This window comes from Temnothorax americanus, unplaced genomic scaffold (assembly GCF_048541705.1).
Source record: "Temnothorax americanus isolate GAGA-0224 unplaced genomic scaffold, ASM4854170v1 Scaffold5, whole genome shotgun sequence".
Lineage (NCBI taxonomy): Eukaryota > Metazoa > Arthropoda > Insecta > Hymenoptera > Formicidae > Temnothorax > Temnothorax americanus.
In genome coordinates, this window is record NW_027509657.1 from 3,728,098 (window position 1) to 3,750,076 (window position 21,979).

The 21,979-nt window shown below is 42.1% G+C and overlaps 2 protein-coding genes across 7 annotated transcripts in view; both read left to right on the plus strand.

Annotated features, from left to right (window-relative positions):
• Positions 1 to 21,979, plus strand: part of Mrpl52 (mitochondrial ribosomal protein L52) — a 245,962-nt gene that overhangs the window by 172,882 nt on the left and 51,101 nt on the right. The gene's annotated exons all lie outside the window — the stretch shown is intronic.
• Positions 1 to 21,979, plus strand: part of Mamo (zinc finger protein 628-like) — a 61,744-nt gene that overhangs the window by 25,405 nt on the left and 14,360 nt on the right. The window contains exon 4 of one of the 6 annotated variants that reach the window (XM_077418403.1): positions 1 to 838. This exon is cut by the window's left edge and continues 821 nt beyond it. The exons of the other annotated variants lie outside the window; for them this stretch is intronic. The gene's annotated coding sequence lies outside the window, so the exon portion shown is untranslated. Of the gene's footprint in view, positions 839 to 21,979 lie in introns of those variants that run through there. 6 annotated transcript variants of the gene reach the window in all.

Here is a 21,979-nt window from a genome sequence, read left to right on the forward strand (position 1 = left end):
GCCGCCGTTGCCGCGACGCGTCCCTTCGACATCGCCCCGCATCCGCACATTCTGCTCTACTCCTACCAGTCCTACCCCGCACGTTCCTCCCAAATTCTCCAGCAAGACCACCCATCTCCTCTCGTCCATCTGCTGATCGCGAGCGTCGCGACGCGCGACTCCCCGCGTCAACGGTTCCAATAATCGAGCGACGGGGCAAGAAGCCGGCGGTGTTTCTAGTTAGTCCTGTGATTTTGGTTAGGATGGTTGGTAAACGCGTGTTCAGGGGGAGGGACACGTTAATAACGAGCTCCCTCGTTTAATCAGTGCTTTAAGACGAAACGTTAAGCTTATTATATACATATATAAATATATATATATATAGATATATATATATTATAAATTATACGTATATATATATCGGTAAATTATTAAAGGTATATATATACATATATATACACATACCAACACTTTACACACACTCACACACACATACACACATACGTACATATACGAGCGACATGGGGGTTAGTTAAAGAAAAGGTAAGAAAAGGTGAGAAAAACGGGCAAAGCGACACGGAACGAGAAGGGTAAACGGGGAGGGGGCGAGAGGGGAAAATTTGAGCCGCCACGGTTGGTGCTTTTAAGAGATTTTGATAAAATGCTGTGAATATTATATTGATTACGATTAACTATAAACTATTGTAATAATGTACTGACGTTGTACGATGTACGATGCGACTGTTGTTGATATGATTGAGAATATTTTATACAGTTGACACACGGGGGGTTGTGGAAATAGAATGCGCGCGCGCGCGCGCTGATAAGGACACGACCGGAAGTCGGGGGGGGGGAGGGTGGGCGGGGAAGACAGGAAACGTCCACTTAGTGAAATTCTACGCGGTGCAATTCAGTGGACACGCGGTTTATAAAATTCATAATAGGAAAAAGTGACAGAGAGAGTGAGAAAGTGAAAAAGAGCGAGAGAGAGGAAAAGAGAATTTATTACGAGTGCGCTGGCATTAGTGGCCTCTTCGATTAACGTTTGTTTCTCATTTTTCTCCAAGATGACATCACTTAATTTTTGCGATCCGATCGTCGCGAATCGATGGTTTAATCATGGACACGTCCGATACGCGAACGACGTAAAACGGCGTTGTGCACCGCAATGAGAACGCCGATCGAATCCTCGTCCCGCATGTGTCGACAAGTCTTTCGTTCACAGTCCGCGAAACGCACTCTCCGTCGTGCGTTTCTTTCGCGAGTTTATGCGCAGACTCGTCTCGTAGCAACGAGACTCGGAATGAAATCGAGCGCGATTTCCGCGGGGCCTCTCGGACATCGTTTCCAGTGCAACGTTTTCCGCTTGAAGATCGAGAATCGCGACGAGTATGCGACTACGCGATGGCCATTGAGACAGTGCAATACCTGACTACGCGACACACTTTTACGTTACTTCTTTTTTTTTTATTCGTAATTTAATTCTTATTTAACGTTACTTATGTCCTTAAGTAAGGTAGTTAGATAATCAAATCGCGTTGAGATTCGATCTCCGGACGACGTCCACCTTTCGTTCCACTCGCAAGCTCGTTTTTATTTATTTATAGCCCCTTTAACCCCCCTTGAACGGGGAGACACCCGGATGGGCGTGATCTCGGAAAAAGTATGAGGATCTCACGTGGATTTCATCTTCGCGATGCGAAGGTATACCGAATATCTCGAAGTTAAACGTGAGCGAATTGAATACGATATCGTATATACCCCACGCAAACCTCCACGATAGAGATCGATATAATACAGGATGTTTGGTAGCAGGCGTGTTCCCTTTAAACATTTCTGTTGGAGCATTAAACCAAATTTTGCAATTTGTCAGCTTTTAATGAGAAATATCTCGCTAATCAGGAATGTTTAAACTATTAATTCGTCGAAATTCTTTACATTTTTTTTCAATTACATAATTTAAAATAATAAAAAATTATGATAGAGATAACCACCAAACTCTTCACACGAAGAGATCGATAAAATTAGGATTTGATCGTCAGCTCGCGTGTTTCCACTCTCACGCTCTGTTAGGATGCATTATACCAATTTTGCAATTGTCGCTTTTAATGGCAACACACTCCTCTCCCCTAAGTCCGAAGTGTCGTAAACTATGTATTGTCGAAATCTTACATTTTTTTTCCTAATTACATAATGTAAAGTAATTACGCAAAGAAGGGCTGTTGATAGAGACGCGCTTTTTTTTCAGGAAAACGTTAACAGAGGTCGAAACCATTGTTGACGGTCAGCCCGCGCGGTTATTACCTCTCAAGCGCAGTTAAACTATATCTCATGACTTATTGTCCTCCGTTTGCACAGCGAACTCCCTCCAACGTTCGAAAGGAACGTATGAATAACTTGTTCCTATAGTAGGTAGGTAATTGCCGCAGAATGCCGTCGACCGACGGCTTTTTTTTCGGAACGAAGGACGACATGTCACGGCACGCGCGGTGATCTCGAAGGCGAGGTACAAACATCATTATTTTTCGCCCCTCTCTCGCAGGTATTTAATTCGGTGACACGATCGGGAAGAAAACGCGTTCGCGACTCGAAAGTAACATTTTCATGCCGAGACGACGATGTATGCGATTGTAGGCGAGCGCGCAACGAGGCTCTTTTCCTCGGGCTCTTCCTTTTAACCGATTCGATGAGCGCATTGTATATTTAGCAGCCACTTACTTTCCGTCGTTTTCCTTGCAAGGGCCTTCCCTTTCCCCCTCCCGCCGAGCGAGCGGAGTCGCTCGAAATCGATCGATCTCTGAAATATTCATCGCATTCCGTGCGCGGAGGCCTGCGGAACGGCACCGAAGAAATCGCCTTGCGGGGAATGGGGAGGCATCGACGGCCGACATACGCGCGCGAGCCGATTTCGCTCTCCTTCGAATCGCCGCGAGTAGATAATCTCTTAACGGTTGATCCTAGAATGCGAACCGTCATCTCCGATAGACGCGTAAAAAAAAAACAACTGACGCGTACACCTCGGAAAAGTGTTATCTCAATCCGCGCCCTGCGCCACATGCGAGAAGGGTGGTTTTCGAAATAAATTTTGCGCCGGGTTATTTTTATAGTGAAATAATTTTAAATGACTTTAAATTTCAGCCAAAACGGTTTTTTAGTTGAATATGATTTATAATATTGGATATTTTTGATATTTTTCATATCTTGTTGGATATTATTTTTAATCATTGGAGGACACTTGAGAATCTAAAATTATTATAGCACATGTTCCTAATTTAATATCGTACGTTTTAGCAGCGTACGCTGGGCATACAAATTTAACTCGTCTTCAATATCTAGGATCGGCAAATGCGACGCGCAGTGCGCAATCGGTAGCGAAATGACTTTTATCCAAAGCTGTGATGACTATACGAATTGTTTTTATTTGGACGCGCGATAAAAATCGCGCGTTCTGTCACGAATATCAATCGCTTTTCTCTTGATTTCGAAATCGTCGCGTTTACGTCTCCAGTGGTGATGACGATCTCGACGATTTCTGTGATATTTCGCGACTGCATCGGGGCTATTCTATTAGCGCGCAATGCACTTGTCACTTATCGTTTTACATTCCATCGCTGTCTTAGTTTTTAATCTCGGAGATATATAATATGCTCTGGTCTTTCGACGTTGCAACTTTCGATTCGAGGGGGCGGGTTTTTCACGCGTGTGATTTAATTGTGATCTCTCGAGCGGCGTTAAACTTAATATACGTTAACACTCGGCCGTCCGATTCCGAGTTATTAAAAATTGATTTTGCCTTATACCCTTGGGAGACGTAGACGCGAACGGAAGTGTATTCGAGATAAAATACTTCCGTATTTTTTAAGTAGAAATTTTACTCTGTTGTACAAAATATAAATCTTTGATTATTTATTCGAAATCGAACACAAGCGTGATTTATTTTGCACCCGTGTAAACAAAAAGATATAGCATTTAAAGTATTGCGCGCATCTATCGCGCGAATTAATTTGTTTCGACGGACAGAAGGATGAGAGTTTCATTCACCCGCGATATACGAGTCCCGCCGGTCTCGAGAGCGCGTAGCTTTAATTAGAATATTCGTCCGGCAAATCGGCATTCCTCTGAAAACGGGATTTTAATTAATATTTACGAGTGACGGTGCCGTTAATGACTGGCAACCGGAGAGAGTACATTGAAATGAAAGTCCCTGCGCCGCGATTCTGAACGAGCCTGATTAGAGTTGGCGTTTGGCAAATGAATCATAAAGTTTCCAAATACCGTATTAAAAATGCTGTCAGCGGGTTGTAAATTCCGGAATACGATTAATTAAATCCTCGCGCAACACACGGCATTACACAACAGACGGCGACGCGTCTATCCGTCCGTCCGCTCGCGGTATTAAAATAATGATATCGCGAATTAAACATGGCAAGCGCGCGCTCTCTCTCTCTCAATAAGCTCGTAACTCTATATTTGAGACTCGAACCTCGAACACGGCGACCATTTCTATCGCGCGATTCGCGAATTCTTCGTGTCTGGACATCATTCTGCATTCACATATTCATTCATTAACTTATTCAGTTAGTCGTATTTCACAACATAAATTGAATCTGACCAAACGGAATGGGAATCTCTTGCGCATTTTTTACCGCTGACCGATAGATAAAAAGAACAACGGAAATTGGAATTGTTCTAATCAATGAATTTTTGCATTATGCAAACCAAGTACGTCAAGATTTTATTTAGCAAAAAAGATCACGTGAGAAATGAAAAAAAGTCGTATTTCGCAACATAAATTGAATCTGGCCAAACAGAATGGGAATCTCTCACGTATTTCACGCAATCGCTGACGATAGATAAAGAGAATTACGGGAATCAGAATTGTTCTAATCATTATGCAAAACAATCATGTCGAGATTTTATTTAGCAAGGGGATTGTGCGGCAGAAATGAAGGAAAGTCGATATGTTGGGTTTAAAAGTATATATTTACATTCACACACAATTCGTGTTGTCCACCAGAGATTATTTTTACTTCCCACGCTCATTTACGTTCCTTTTTCATCTTCTGTGTGCTCCATTTCGATAGTCGTCAGTAACAATATTGTTGAAAATATTAATTCGTCGCCGATTTGCGTATAATCGCGGCGGGGACATAATATCGCGAGAAGAAAAGATGAGTAAAGATAAAATATGAATCACAGAGTCACTTGACATTTATATCGCCGGCTCGCGACTCGGTCGCAATCTTTCGCGTTCGAATGCGCTTAGTTGCGTTAATTTTTCGCGTAATCGCGCGAAGTTACGCACTTTTTTATCGTCTCGATCGTGGTAAACAGCCACGAGGAGGTTTTTCCGTAAACACCGTCGTTATCGTCGACGATTCTTTTTGCGTCGCGTCTGTTATCCGCTCGGAGTCCGATCGAATCGGTCGTGCAAGGAAAATGCTAAATGCTAATCGGAGGATTCCGCGGGCGTAACCTTGCAATCGTAAAAATACAATGAACGCGAAGGAGTATATAACGCACGCCGGCGCGACCGTCGTGCGTTATCGCATCGTTTACGAACACGTAAACGCGTGTGTTTTGTGCGCGCGTGTCACGACAGATAAATTGGACAGTGATGCTCAAACGTTTCGGATTTTCTACTCGCATCCTCATTTTCCGTATTATCCGGAATTAGACAAACAATTATAGACACACAAAAGTCAAGTTTTCACATCCTTCGGTGCGTGGGAAACGGTGCTTGCCATAGATACCTATGTTCTTCGCATCTCGCGTTGTACGAAATCGTTGATACACTGCGCATGGCTCCGGCATTCGCGAAATTCGGTAGAGACGGTCAGCGGAAATTCGGACCTACTTCGCGAACAACGTTCAACGTCGCGACATTGTTTCGTTCATCGTATACTTCGTTCGTGTAAGATAAAATCGTCGTAGGACTGGAATCGTCGCCTCGCCCATTATCGTTAACTCGCGTAGTGAGATTTCTTCGAGAGACTCGTCCGCGGTTTTACGTCGCTCGCCGAATTCCGGGGTCGTCCCGTTTACGCAACGATACGCGTCGCGGAAGCGCGGAGTCGCAATTATTCGCGCCGCGAACGCAGAACGCGGGATACGGGCGATCTCGTCCGTTAAAGTGCAATCGAGAGGAGAATTAATGAGCGGCACGACGTGCACCGCTGGCGTAGGGTACAATCAGTTAGCAAAGTTCCAATTAACCTAGGTTTTAAGTCATCCAACGGCTCGTGTATACGCGAGAGAGAGAGAGAGAGAGAGAGAGAGAGAGAGAAGAAAGGAGAGTAAATACGAGTTGACGTTTAGTTTCCTAGCGGCGATGTTGCTCTAAGGCTCTCCTATTTCAGAGGAATCTTCTTTCACTCCGTGAAATTCGCTCCGAGGCACTTCGTGCCTCACGATCATAGATATTTTATATAGATGCAGTTAGATATATAGATGCTGGTGCGCCGGTGGATGACCACTGTATCCTCTGTCGTCTCTGTAGTTATATAGAATAATCTAAATTTACTCTTTCTAAAAAAATAAACGACAGAATTATGAACGATACGATAATGCAGCGAAATGACATTCCTATTTAGGACAGAAATTAAATTATATAACGATATTTCTATGACAGGTCAGTCACTGGTGCATTTGTTCTAGATCATATCGATCACAATTAATTATTTACGGCGGTGAAAGGTTCGTAACGTGTCAAAGAAAATCTTTAGCTAAATCGACCGCTTTATATATTTTGTTAACATTCTATCCCTCTCGCCCTCTTTCCCGCTTCCTTTCGATTGGCAATTTTCTATTCGATCTCATCTCTTTGCCGCGAATCCTCACGAGAAAATGCACGTGCCTCGGATATTATTGTACGTCGGACTGTATTGTACATAGGGAGAATTTTTATGTATATGTTGTATAAGTATTCGTCATGCAACACATACATACACATACACACACGTACACACTTAGGCTTTTGTTCCGTTTAAGAGCGACTTTGGCCAAAAATACTGAATGTATCGTTTAAGATCGCACGAAGCTCCTATATCGCATATATTTTACGTAGGAAATGCTTCTAATTTATCCTTAATTTATTATCATCGGGAACATGGTGAACCGGAAATTAGAGGGACAGCTCCGACTCCGGCTTTTGGAGATCCTAGAAAAAAATGTTACATCTTCGCAGGTCTCCCATCCCCGCCGCGCCGTCGTCGAGGATCCTAACTTAGTTTCGTAGTAGCTTTTGAGTTTCTGTTCTGAAGTTCCTAAAAACCCGTTCTAATTCAACTGTACATAGTCTAGATTTAGCTTCGTACTTATACTGGAACGTGTAATATCGTAATAACCGTTGTAACGCGCCATGTAGAGCGTGATTATGACGAAGGCAATTTTTCAAGATATCCAAAACTTGATGCAGGCCAGTCTTGTGCGTAATATCTCTCGAACCGTAATCCGTGGAACCCGACCGACCGATTGCGTTTCCACCGTACCTACTTCCGTCCGCATGCGTTGTGAGATTTTTCGTTCGTATACATATAGAAGCGTAATACTTAAGTTCTCGCGCTAATCCCGCGCGACGCGCGTCAGTATGTTTGGCGAAAAGTCTGCTGGTAGAATCACAGACGTAGGAACGTAACAGGACGAGTGTATAATCCTGAATGGCCGTACCTATGTACTGACGTTTATATGTTTAATGTGTCATATATCCAGTTTCTCATGTCCGTGCCGCTCAAATTCGAAATCTTTCATCACAGAACAAACATACAGATTGATAAAAATCTTTTCTGATCGTTGACTTTTTGCATACAATGTTTCAAGGTAGTTAAAAAAAATTAGTAAATGTTATTCGAAATTTTTATGATATCTGTAACTATTTTTATTTAACGGGAAGAGAGAGCTCCATTACAAAACGCGAATTTATACTCATTGTAAATCATGTTGTTGCTATCGAGTTAATGAGAATATTACAGGAAAGAGAATGGCACAGAGATGGATGCACAAAGTGTGAGTGCATGGATATCTAGAATCACGCGTTTCCGACTTCGAACTATTCGCCGTCTAATTATAATATCTCGGGTTCCGTGTAGTTACGTTCTTGCGTCTCGCATATCTCGCGAGTAGAGGCGGCGCGATGCGCGACCTAGAGACGCGGAGACGCGCCTGTAAATATGAAGCGCAATTTATCCTCTTGCCAGATGGTGTCATGATGCAATACACACATATCGAGTAATAGATTAATTCCTAGTTAGAGTTCCTACGCAAGGAAGGCAGCTTACCGACAAGTGGACTTTCTCGCCCTCTCTCTTTCGGCGTCGTCGGACGCGTTAGGCGCGACGCGCGACGTGACGAATGCGGCGAATCAGAAATAGGCGTGCGGATCGATGCGCGAACTTTGCGGATTTATTTCCACGTCGGGAATCATTCTTTTTTTAGTCCGTTCTTCACGTCCCTCGCATTTTCGCGTTAGCTCTCTCCTTTCTTGCTACTCGTATCTGGAGCACGAAGCTGCGCGTGGGGACAAGTGCACTATCGTTCGGAAATCTCATAGCAAAGCGTAAAATTGCATCGTCTATAGGAATAAAGGCTATTCATCGTATAAATTAACTTAATAACTTAACTTAATTAGCAGGAAAGTTATATATTATCTATTTTATTGCACTTAATTAGCAGGAAAGTTATATATTATCTATTTTATTGCACTTCCGGGGATATGTCTCGCGTGACAGATAATCAAGAATCTTTGTCATAGGATTCATGGACGATGGTGCATATTAATTCTAACTTGTGCGCATTAATAAATCTCAAAATTGTTTTTAGAATTAAAAAAAAAACGCATATATTTATTTAAAAGAAAATGGAATCTCATTATTATAAGAATATATTTGATATATCGTACGGTAGATTTTAATGAAGAGCTTAAATGAACTACTTGGCGAAATTCTTTAAAAGATTTCAAAAGACAGAACACCCGCGATAATAATCATTGTATCGACATATATGTTTTAACATTTTGCATAATATTGCTTACGCATAATATTTATTTATTTGCATCGACAGCATGTATAGAGAGTTCACCGGGATCGTTCTCCGTTGCATAACGGACGAAATGATAGCGGTCCAAATACGATTAGCAGTAAAAGATAGAGGACGCACGAGCAATAATCGAGTGTGAAGAGCTATAGCCGCTATAAGCGGACGCTAACGCACGAATGTAGAAGTAATAAAATGCTCGTTTCTATTTTAGAAGCTGTCGATAGTTTCGATCGATTTCCCGCGAGGTCCGGGATTACTTTATCTTCTCATTTAGTAGAAAACATTGACAGTATTAAAAGAGTTACAAAGAGTTAAGTAATCCTGTCGAGGTTGTTCCGAGCGTGTATGCGTATATACAATATTATCGTTCGTTAATTTTATATAATATATACATACATAAATATATATATATATATATATATATATATATATATATATATATATACATATATTTACGGATACACAACGTGTAATTGGCAAGCACTTTAACAAAGTACAAGATATTAGGGTTACTATCGTTATGATTGGAAGCAGCGTGCATGGATGCGTGTGTGTGTGTGTGTGTGTGGATGTGTGCGTGCATGCGACTTTCAGCAGCAGATTTGCATAATGCGTGAACGCCCCGCGCGGATACGAATGGCGAAACGCGTGTAAGAAAATAACGGGGAGCAAAAAAAGGAACGTCAGATGTACAATAATTATTTAGGTACTTATACACATACGGATCCACGTGTCACTATATTGTTTCCGGACTAAAGTTCCTTAGGGGCACGCGAATTTGCTCCGAATTCGAACGCCGCCCCGATGTGATGACGGTGCTTTGTTTCTCTTTTAATTGTATACCATTAATTTTTATCATCATCCTTACGCAGTATATACTTAAGTTATGTAAGATTTATTTTGTTATTCTAACATATACACATTATTATTATTATTATTATTAATTATTAATATTATTGACTATTCAGTATATATATATATATATATATTATTACATTTACTCTCTCTTTTAAGCATATATTAATTAAAATATATGGATACCTATTTTCTCAAATACAAACTTCCGTTCGCAATATTTTTTATTTTCTTTTCCTCATGTACATATTGAAATAGTTTAGTTATTGATATACTCCCCTCCTTTTTTTATATATGCCTTGCGTGCGCATTGGCATATTATTGATGAGTATCCGGCTCTACTTCCACTCTTAAACACCGCTAATCATATTATGGCTGTTATCAAGTTTCTTTTACATATATAATAATCCATTTTTTTTAATATTTTCGTCTTGAACATCTCTACGTATTTTTTGTCGATTATTAAACGCTCGACGTGAGTCGTACACAAAACTCGCATATATTCGCGGATACAACGTGCGTAATATCTACTGTTGAATTATATGTTGTTAACATACGGGCTGCGAAATGTTATACGCACGTTCAAAACGTCGCGAGGAAAATATCCGAAAACTTACGTCGCATACTTATTCGCCATTGGCGCGCAAGTTCCTCGACACGCGTCATCGAGTAAATGTGTGTAATGTATATGTATGTGAATTATTTTCCACGATATTCATAATTGCACCGACAAGCGACTTTCGCGCATTGCAGGTGCGAGCCGCACGATTATCGGAGTCATCGGGACCGAACGCGACGGACGAAAAAAAAGAAAAAGAAAAGGTCACGCAAAACGAGAATTCGATCGCGCTCGGGCTATCGCGAGAGAAAAGGGGAGGACGTAAATCGACATCGGTGAGGCCGCCAGCGCACTCGATCGATTGTAACATAAGTAGGCATTAACGATTAACGAGTTGAAAATGGGAGGAAGCACACACAATAAGTGGCATAAGCATACCTACGTATAGTATTTTATCGCAAGGCATAGGCGAGCAGCAGCATATAGATTTACGATTACACGTAGGCGAGATAGCCTTACTATATACACACACGCATATTATTGGCAGGCACGTCAGCGCAACGTATGTGTGTGCGCGCGCGCGCGCGCGAGCGCACGTGTTCCGCCCTGTAGGACAATGCATAAAGCCGGTGGGTCTCCAATACGCATTACGCGCGGTTACGTTCGATTATTCGAAATCAAATAAGGTATCGCGTTAAAATCGAGCAACATTTTCTTCCGCGTACAGAATCGTTTCAATGATATAATAATAATAATATCAACAAATTACACCTCGTTCTCTTGCGAATCCGTTCTCCCGCTGTTGTCACTCGTTAACTTGGTTTCTCGCGAACGCGTTAATCGCGACACGTCCGCGTGTCTCGAGATTGAGTTGAGGATAGCGTCCTCGGAGTGAGGAGCGTTGGAGACAACCGGCCCAAAGCGAGTTCACCTATGTGCAGAAGGTTCGTGCTGTCCCTTCGCGACAGTTATGTGCACGTGCTCGTGCGTTTAACGGTACGACGGATTTACGGTGTGCGTGAACGAATAACATTCGCATATCAGTTTCTACTTCATATCAAGGTGCATCAACGACGGTGAACCATCCACCAAAATACTCGATCACGCGTAGACTATCGTGATGCGCGCGAAAACGCAGATCCGCGCGCCGCTAATTAACCGGGCCGTAATTCGCGCAATTGATCCGCGGCCTGCCCGAGGCGGGTAAATGCCTCTCGAATCACGAGGCGTGACAATTGACGGATACGGGTCCCGCGACACGGCACTCGCAGCGCTCTTTATTCGTTGAATCTCAGGAATAGACGTTAACGCATTCGCCGACGCAGATTCGCGATTTTTCGAACTGATATTTTTTATTCGACCCTTACCGGCCCTCCCCCGCCGGGGTTCCCGCAAAAGTTTTTGACAGACGATCCTCCTATCACCGCGCGCGTTTTTAGGCAGACATATATATACCTATAGAGGGAGAAGGAGAGAAAGAGAGACGTTAATTGCTTGTGTACATATAGAAGCAGTCGCTCATACTCGTTGATGCCTTCCTTTATATGTTTCGAACGACTGTATTGTTACGCGAATGCACCCACACGGCGACAACAAGCGGGCAGTCTGCACGAACCTGAAACCAGGTCAGGGGATGAGAGCTTATGCTTAACGCGTAAAATTGAAATTATCGATTAATCTCGCTAGCCGGATGTTCGAGTATCCGATGCGAAAGGCAAACGCTTAGCGCTCGGAACTTTATCGGGTTATATCGACGAAACACCGTAATAAATTTGTACGTACAAGTGCAAATTTATTAACTATTTCCGGCGAAAACCGTCGCTCTAATTTCACTCAATATTTACCCATCTAATTATATCGAGTACCGAGCAACTTCTCAGCGGAATTTTTGTTAATCGCGATCAATTTCGGTGAATCTAAAAATTATACGAATAAGTATATATTAAAGATATCGATTGGCAAGAAACAAACGGAATAGGAAACATGCAACTGCACGTGAACAAGTGATGTACTCCTAAGATTGTAAAACACACTTTGCCCTCAACCCTTGACCCGGGGCGATAATTATTGCTGTTAAAATGGGGAGAGAAGTGCGCGAGACAGAACAATAGTAATAAATATTAAGATTAACGTAACTGATATCCGATCTATAAGCGAGGGCGAGCGGCAAATATAGCTCGTTGCAGTAGTTGCTCATGGAAGAGAAGATTAAATGATCGAACGACAAAAGAAATGCGCGATGGCCGAGAGAAAAATTGGCCCAACATTTTAATCTTGCATTTAACACGTGATTCTCAATATATTTTAGAAAACAAACAAGAGACTGACCCAATTGGGAAAAGGAATACAGATATCATTATATTGCCACAGTATCGCAAAACAAAAGCTGTCGCGATTTATCTGTACGATTCCACTCTATTGGCATTTCGATCGCAAATTTAAATAAAATTTTACTATATAAGGTAAAAAACATTCGCTGTTAATTACTGAGGAGAGCTTGTTATATAACATTTTTTTTTAAATAAAATTTGCCGCTGATCCGATGAAGTAATTGTAAATGATAATTAATATTTGATCGCGCGGTGTTCTCTCGAATGTACAGAGAGGAAATATTATTACACGAATTTTTGTGCGAATTTGGAAAATTCGAAAATTGGCATTTCAACGACGACGGCGCGTTGTAGAAACGCACGGAGGGAAGTACCGTTTATATTCGGGACTGATATAATTTAAGCCTCACACAAATTTTCCAAGGTACACGCTTGATCGCACAAAAGGCATACCGCGGATTGTCCGGTGCTTCGCACGTGTTCCCTCGCTTTTAAAGGGTCCTTACTCTCTAATTAATACCGCGATTAATTTTACCTAAGCAAACTCAAAACTGCCGCGCACTTTGTCTACGATCGGAGAAGCGTGAAATGGCGCGATCACGTTAGCTCGCGAGCGGCTAATTTCGACGATTCGCTTCGCTCAACATCTTCTCTTCTATACAGACTGCCGCGCCGTTGAGCAAGTATAAGGAGGGGAAAAAGAAAAACTTAGGCGATTATAATGAAATCGAATATATCAGTTCACACACACGAGAGAGAACCTATTACGCAATGAATCCAATAGCAATAAATGTAAAAAGAAGTGAAGGAGAAAGAGGAGTGGGGAGGGGTAACTTTGCGGAGACGTCGAAACGCATGTAATCGACGCTATGTACATCGTTTTCAAATGTAATATCCATTCGTTTCTGCGTCTCCGCCGCGATCACTCTACACACTATACATATACTATAAATAAATAAATAAATAAACAAATGAATACATATATATGAAAAAAATATATATTATATGTCAAGAGATATTTATACTAGTATTTTAATAGTTTAGTATATAACATAATATATAAGTATATATATATATATATATATATATATATATTGTAAAAGAGAAAGGGGGGTGAATGTAATATATACAAAGGTCGGACAGAGAGAATGAGAAACCGAGCGAGCAAGAATGAGTGAGAAAATGTGAGAAAATAACTGAACACTGTAAATATACATGGACACGCGCATAGAAATATTATATATTCTATGATATATTATATACATATATTGAATATGATTAGTGATATATATAGATATATACATAGAGTTATTGTATACACCAGCATATAGAGACAGATATGTGAATAGGAATTAATCTAAACTGAAATTAACTATAGGCAATGAGTATTTAGAGATTAAGACAAAGTTTATTATGTAAAGATGCATAGGCATTATTACTACGGGGACACCTAATCATAATTATTGACATTATGATAAAAAATTAGGCAGAGGAAAAAAAAACCTAGCGCGATGAGAACACATGTTGATAAAGTTCTTATATATTATAGGTAGGATTATATTATATATATATATATATATATATATATATATATACTTTATTGTTTGTACATTGGGCACGAATGCTCTCTTATTTTACTGTGATCCATGTTTTGTACGATTTTCGAAAGTCGCATCGCATATACCCATAGGCCGGCATTAGGCAACGTTGCTTTTTCGCCATTTTTATTCCACGACTCGTCGTTTTGGGTAGAACAATCGCGTTTTCGACGAAAATTTGATTCTACGTGTAGAACCCTCGCGAATATCATTCACGCTGGAATAACGCGAAACGCGTAACGTAAAAATTATATCCAAGCAGCGAAACAAGCAAGTATTCGGTTCATCGAAGTCTTGGAGATATTATTTTCTAGAATAACATTTCGCGCTAAATCCACATAGCAATGCCAGCAACTACGCAAAATCAACGTTATCGTTCGATCAAAAATTGAACAAATTTGGAAGAGCCTGAAATATTTGCCTCTGAAATACTTTTCGACAATTCCGAAATAGCCTGTTATATATCTGCATACGAAACACGCCGTTCTTCCCGGTCGTGGTGAGAGCAATACAGAATCATCTTGGCAAATGTAACGACGAGAGACGATGTTCGGACAATTTTTTATTTCTTTTCCAATTTACGCCGCTCTATACTTTCTCATCGGAATAGAACTGCGATTATATTTCGGTGACATTACAGTTTCATGTTTTTTCATATTCAATCTTGGCGACCATACGCTTTTTTTCTTTTTTCACTCTAAATGCGAAATCAATAAAAGAATGTAATCGACCCTCGCGGACTGACCGAGCCCGAAAGGTGGTTCAATGTGATATTCGTAAAAGTACGACAACGGAAAAGAACGACAACCAAAGTGTATTAAATTGATACAAAAGGATTATCATATAGTTGTGAAAAAAAATTGAAAAAATACTCGCGTGCATAAAAGTAACTCTTGCTTTACTACCCGGCTTCAATAAAAAAAAGTTTTCCCTTTTTTAGAAAACTCGGATCCATAACTTTATCCAAAATAGAAACGTATGGAAAAACGAAATCCCTTCGCACTAACCATAATACCTTTATATGTAACTCTGCGTGTTTACCTCGTCGCGTTCGTTTTCGAATTGAAAGAAAAAAAAGGAAAATCTCTGCGATCAAAGAGCGTTTGTGGATCTCGGTAGGCTTGGCGAAACGTCGCGTCGCGACACACAATCGCGGGAAGAAATCGCGCGATGGGAAAATTCCGTGAGTCTCGCGAAATTACGTTAGCGAAAACTTCGCGGGATGCACGCGCGTGTCGAAGTGCGTCTCTTAAGTCACGTCGAGGGTGCGAGGAGGCGGGTGGGGTGCGGTAGAAGTAGGATGGAGGGTAATGGAGATATCAGGCGGAGATATATCCCCCGGCTTGTCTGGAGTACACGCCTGCACACGCACGTGCGCGCACACCCTCGAAAACGGTAGTGTAAGAGGAAGGGAAAGAGAGAAACGGAAGAAGAAAGAGTAAAAAGAGATAAGAGGGACGGGGGGGGAGGGAAGGAAGAAATGCCTCTCTGGAGTTACCAACGGTTACGACGATCGACCCTTCGCGAGTTGGTCGAGACATACGCGCGTGGACAAAGAAATCAGTAGCCGATATAAATTCGGAGACGCACGTGTACCGAGAGCGAGAGAGAAAAAGAGAGATGAGGAGAAGAGAACGAGAGAGTGAGAGAGCGAGAGAGAGAGAGAGAGAGAGAGAGAGAGAGAGAGAAAGAGAAGGAATTATAAGGAACGAGGGGTGAGAGCGAAGGGAACGAGAGGGAAGAAAGCATAGGTCAGGGGTGTATTCACCTGGCGCCGCCCCAAGTCACGCCTACCTGCGCGATTCCGAGCGTAGGTAGGCACGCCTACGCGTGCGGCACCAACACGCGACGCACGTACAGGATACGCACACACGCGCGCCCTGGCATCTACGCCGTCGTGCATCTTCTACGTACGCGCGTGCACGTGTGTGCGCGGGTCGCGCAGGCAGGTGTGCGAGCGCCCGATCAGAGAACGCTAAGCCTACGCCTACTGCTGCCTCCACGATCCGTACACACATATACACACGCATACACACAGACACATCGACGACAAACGCGATCGACTATTGCTGTGCCGCCGACGCTGCGCGCCGCGCCGAGTCGCGTCTGACTCCTACCGCGAACACCGTCTGTTACCACTAGCCCAGTTAGGGGCATCGCACGGGGCGCGCGTTTCGCGAGTTTGCGAGATCAGGTCACCCGGTTACACGTTCCCGTAGCGCGTCCGTATCGCTATGTGCTTGCGCTACGATTGCCGACGCCGGTATCCGATTTTCAGATATCAGCGACGAACGCATCGCGTGTCTGCCCTAAGAGTCTATACCGCCAAAGAGCGATCGGAAGACTTTCGTATAGAATGATAGGATCCCAGAAAGGGGTACACTTTGACACATATAGAGATACGTTTCTCGCCGAAGTAATCTCGATTTAAATTATACGATACATTGAGAATCGGTAATAATTCGATAATGAGAAACTAAGAAATAAGGTATTGATATTATGAAAAAGTTAGGCGGATTTGTAAGTCGATATATGTTTTAGAATTGCAAATAAGTAATGAAATTTATTTTTATACAAATTGTCTGTATATATACAGAAACTGTTCAATTAAATGGATAAATTTATATTTCTTGGATTGGTTTATCGCTCTTTTGAAAAATTATGATTAACGTTACTATCAATATCGCGAATATTATTAGTAGTATTGATTGCACACACAGCGGTCACACAGTTAGATTCTTTAAGTATAGACGGAGGAAGAAATAACTGAATCTCGAGTACCACTTGCTGATAAAAAAAAAAGACGAATAAAAATTATTTCATCGCGTTAAAAGATTACTATGATTAACGTTATTATCAGTACTTTAAACGTCGGTATAGTACTGTTGATTATACTGTTGACGACAATCGCAATGGACGATTTAAGCTGAACGGAGAAGCGATTAAATGAGCATTATCAGATGATTATGATTATTATGTTAAAAAAAGAGAGAGAAAAAGTACGACAGGTTTAATGCCACGTTTTAACGCTAGAGATAATCATCGATGCTTTGGGCGTTGCGCAGCACATCGATAGCACGAATCAAATCGGCTTATATCGCGATTGTATTTTTTGCGAAACTTGCAATTTTTCTTTCGTAACGCGAAAGGACAGGCAGCTTCGCTCGCGTCGTCATCGTCGTCGTCGTCGCAGTCGCCGTCGTCGCCGCCGCTGTCGGGTTCACATCCGCGCGCACGTGTATTTCACATCTACGGGACAGAGCAGAGAAACGCGTGTGTATGCAACGCGCGTCAGCGAGATGCAGCAGTGTATACTCGTGAAGCACGTGCATCCCACCCCGCGTCCCTCCCTGCGACGGGCCGCGAGTACGTGCCTGCTTGTCGCTCCGTTATTAATGGGATCTCTTCCGCGGGAATTCCGCCAATAAGGTCGACGCGGCAGGATCACGGCCTCTCTCTCTTTCTCTCTCTCTCTCTCTCTCGTCTCTGTCGCTACCCCCGTGTTTTTCCTCCCGTTCGCATTCCCTCTCCCTCTCCCCCTTCCCCCTTTCCTTCTCCCGATCACGACGCTCAGCCTTGTCAAGCCGCTCTTTCTCCCTCTGGCCGAGCTTTTCAAAGTACACCGTGTACATGTAAAAAAAAATGTAGAAAAAAGTTGTACGCCCGACACGTCATATCTTACGGGGCGTGCAGCTCGCCGACGCTCTCGCCGACGCTCGATAACCGCGTTTGATGAATACCGATTTACCGCACCGCGTATATGTGCGTACTTTGCGCGCGGATGTGCGAATGCGCGGGGTGGTATCCGTATATATTTCACCTGTACGCGTGGTATCTTTCATCCCGCGCGCCCGTGTGCGAAAACGTTTCGCAAAACAATTTGTTATCTCTCGCCCGAAATGCAGTCGAAGGCCACGATCGTGTATCAGAAAGGATTGCGAGAGTAGGATATCAATGCGAGAGATACGCGAAACGCTCAACTCTCGCGCAACATATAAATGTGATATATATATATATATATATATATATATATATATATATATTACGCGCGAAGCGTAACACTTTCGAGGTAAATTTAGGGTCATATACTCGAGGAAAAACATGTATATTTTAAAATGTAATTCGCGAAAATATCTGAGACGCCTTGACTTTTTGAGATATTTTGGAAGCGCGACATCTTCGCGCGGAGTTTTCGAGACATACCGTCGTCGACTAAATGCCAGGCGTCGAAAGATATAATAACGAAGGCTAAGGGTACCGAGAATTATCAGCATTGTCGGACGTCGGTCGTATTGTGCACCCGCTGCATATTTCGCGCCCAAGACGCATCCGTTTCCGTCATTGTTTCCACGGGGCAACATTGTATAATTCGCGATACTTATAGTAAGCACATAGTCCGAGATCCACGAATGCATTTGCGCGTCACTTTCTTCTGCGAACGTGCATTTCGCGCGCGTTAACAGTTTACGAAAGAAACACGCGTCGCGAAAGGAAACACGGTACGAAGGGGACCGCGTGAAATATAAATTATCCGCAAGTTTGTAAATTTTTCTACATTATGAAGCAAGTACTCTTTCTTTTATCTTCCAATGCTACGTCTCGGCGTCGTAGCGTTTTCCCGAAGTGCCGACGAAAGTGATGGCGGGTCTGTCCGCGAGGCTCGGTTACAACGGAATTCCCCGATTTTTTATTCCCCCGGTAATCAACAGATGCAGAGAATAGAAAAGAGGGAAAGAGAGATCGCATATGAACACGTAACACACATCTTACACGTATACATACACACATACACACGCAGAGACAACGCAGTGTTCAATATTTTCGGAGTCACCCTGTAGATCGAAAATCTCGCATATAGTACTAACAGATTGTATAACACTTAAGCTTTCCATAACGATACGAAAGACATACGAAACCTACGAATTGTTATGTTTTCTACAGTAACGTTTGTACTACCGACTTACAACAATATTTGTACAATATACGATAAAAGAGAAACGTGTACCTATACAACATAGGTTACCCAGATGCAATAACTTTTTTAAACGGTGTTAATGGTTACCGGAATATTTTTCATACTTGTAACGACTCGTTGCGGCATCCGTCCGCCCGTCCGTCCGTCCGTTACGACGCGATGCGACGCGACGCGACGCGGCCGGTACCCGCGGCAACCACTACTCGTTTCGTTTTGTGCCAACCAGAGTCTTAGATTTTTGCTTTTCCAGAATTTAATAACGTGCTGTTAAAGCGTAACAACATGTAACCGGACCTTTTAAGAAATCGAATGCCCACATGCCATTCCACTTTAGCACATCTCGACACCAAGCACCCACGCCCATTCGCTTGATTATCGAATATTAGAGGGAGAGAAAGAGAGACAAAAAGAAAAAGATAAAAGAGAGAAAGAATGTGTGTGTATGAGTGTGTGAAAGAGAGAGAGAGAGAGAGAGAGAGAGAGAGAGAGAGAAAGTTGAAAGACAGAGTGAAATGTGTAGTGTACACATAGTTTGTCAGCAAAAAAAAGCGAACGTTGTTCTTCGAGCGTGCGAGAGACAGAATTTGAGCGCCGACGAGAAAATGTTTGTTTGCGACGAAGACTCTTGAAACTATCTCGCGGCATTAGTAATTCGATTATCGGACTTTGCGAGAACGGATACGGGAAAGCTGTAAACGGAACGCAAACGCCAATGGTGCCGTTACGATCTCTCCGCGATGCATTCGACAATGTGCACTCGATATTCCGATGCACCGAGTTGTCGCGGAAAATTAAGAGCAATATAACTCGCGCTTGTCATAGCTCAGAAATAAAATAAAGTTTTTAGAACGTTAAAAGCCCTCGATGCTTATGCGCGACAGTATCATTGGATTTTTTTTTAATCGCATTTGCGGGAAAAAGGCGTATTTAATTAAAAAGTCCGAAAGTAACTTCAATTTTCTGTCACAAAGGCGGCGCGATCAAACATTTAATACCTCAATCACTTGTTTCGAGATTTTCTTGGTCGCACTCTGGAGATCTCGAGTTCTTACGATAATGAGAATCGAGCTTCACAAAATTATCAACTTATCAAACCATCAACTTAAAATTCGGGAAGAAAAGAGAAAAAACAGCAGCACCGAAAATAAAAACTCAATCGCATATCAATACATAAAATATATAACATATTTATTTGCAACTTTATCTCGGACTGAATAAATTAATTTTTCATCGTGTACATTACACGATCGTGTGTTTGTTGAAATTTTTTTATATTACATACCAAGAAATATGCACGAAGAAAGAGAATAGTTGATGCAAAAAATATTTCAGCATTGCGAACCAAATATTTTTTGTCGTCAACGTCATCACATTAGTAAACGTAGTAACATATTAAATTCGTATCTCTACACGCAGTTGATATATTTTATTTGTTTATCGATAAAATGCCCTCACTGAAGACACTCGCACGACTTTTTACAACTGTCGAGTATGTCAATATATTTTTAATCCGGTTGTACTGTTTGCTCTTCTCTGCTTTTCGAACACCTTGTACGTGTACGATATCGCGTGATACTCGGAACTCCCGAGTGCGACCTTGCTGATCTTAGATATTATGGGCTGCGATAGGACACGTATGTGAGTTATCGAAGCGCGATCTTCGTTCTGCAGTGAAATAAAAAACTACCGACCAACCGACCAATGCGTCTCGCATTTTTGGATATTCTAGTTTATTTCTACGGGTCGTTCGGCGATAGCGGAGCAACGTGATGTCAACGTACGTGATTAGGCAACGAACGACCGACGACCGAGTCTACGTCTCACAATTTGTAACAGAATATTCTTGTTCTCGTTGCCATATCATTCATTAAATTATTGAGTGTAAACGCAACAAAAGAATCGGAACAAAATTGGAGTAATTTATACTGAATACATAATTTGTAAGTTTTACTTTAATTACGATTTTTCTCTCATATATTTTTAGCAATAGATAATGTTGATTATCTCCTCACTATTTGTGAGAATGAAAAATTAATTGTCATGAAAAATTTTTATCTTTCTGAGATTATGGAAAGTTAAGTTTGAAAGATTTATTTTGAATCAGAAGGATGCATTCTCGTGAGTTGTAAAAATTGTACGGTACAAACAGAATCTAATATCACTATCATGCGCACTTGTCTCTATCGCGAACGACTCGTGAGGGGAAAAGAAAAGACATGGAAATGTATTGTCAATAATCGAGTTGTGTCCCCGAGCTCATTGTAATTAAGTGTCGCCGTGTTCTCAACTCGCACAAGCGTTTACCGGGACACTGGAGACGTGTAAGATGGACGCGACCAAGGAGGCGACTGAGCGAATAATTCGAGAGCATTTCCGTCCATCCGATACGTTTCGTTCTGTGCTGCAAGTTTTGGCAGATGGATTGTTGACAGGTTTTGATTTCAAATTATCCGAAATTGAATGTCACGGAATTTTTAATCAAAGCCATGAAATCACAGCCATGTGCGAATGCGTCCTGAGTTTTGCGAGCTGACTCGAGTCTCGATTTAACGGCGCACATGTGCAAATACGCGCGAACGCTTGTGTACACGTATATACATTTCAGTTGTGTGTCGGCAAGAGAATCGGACAAGTTTCGTAAAAATCGGCA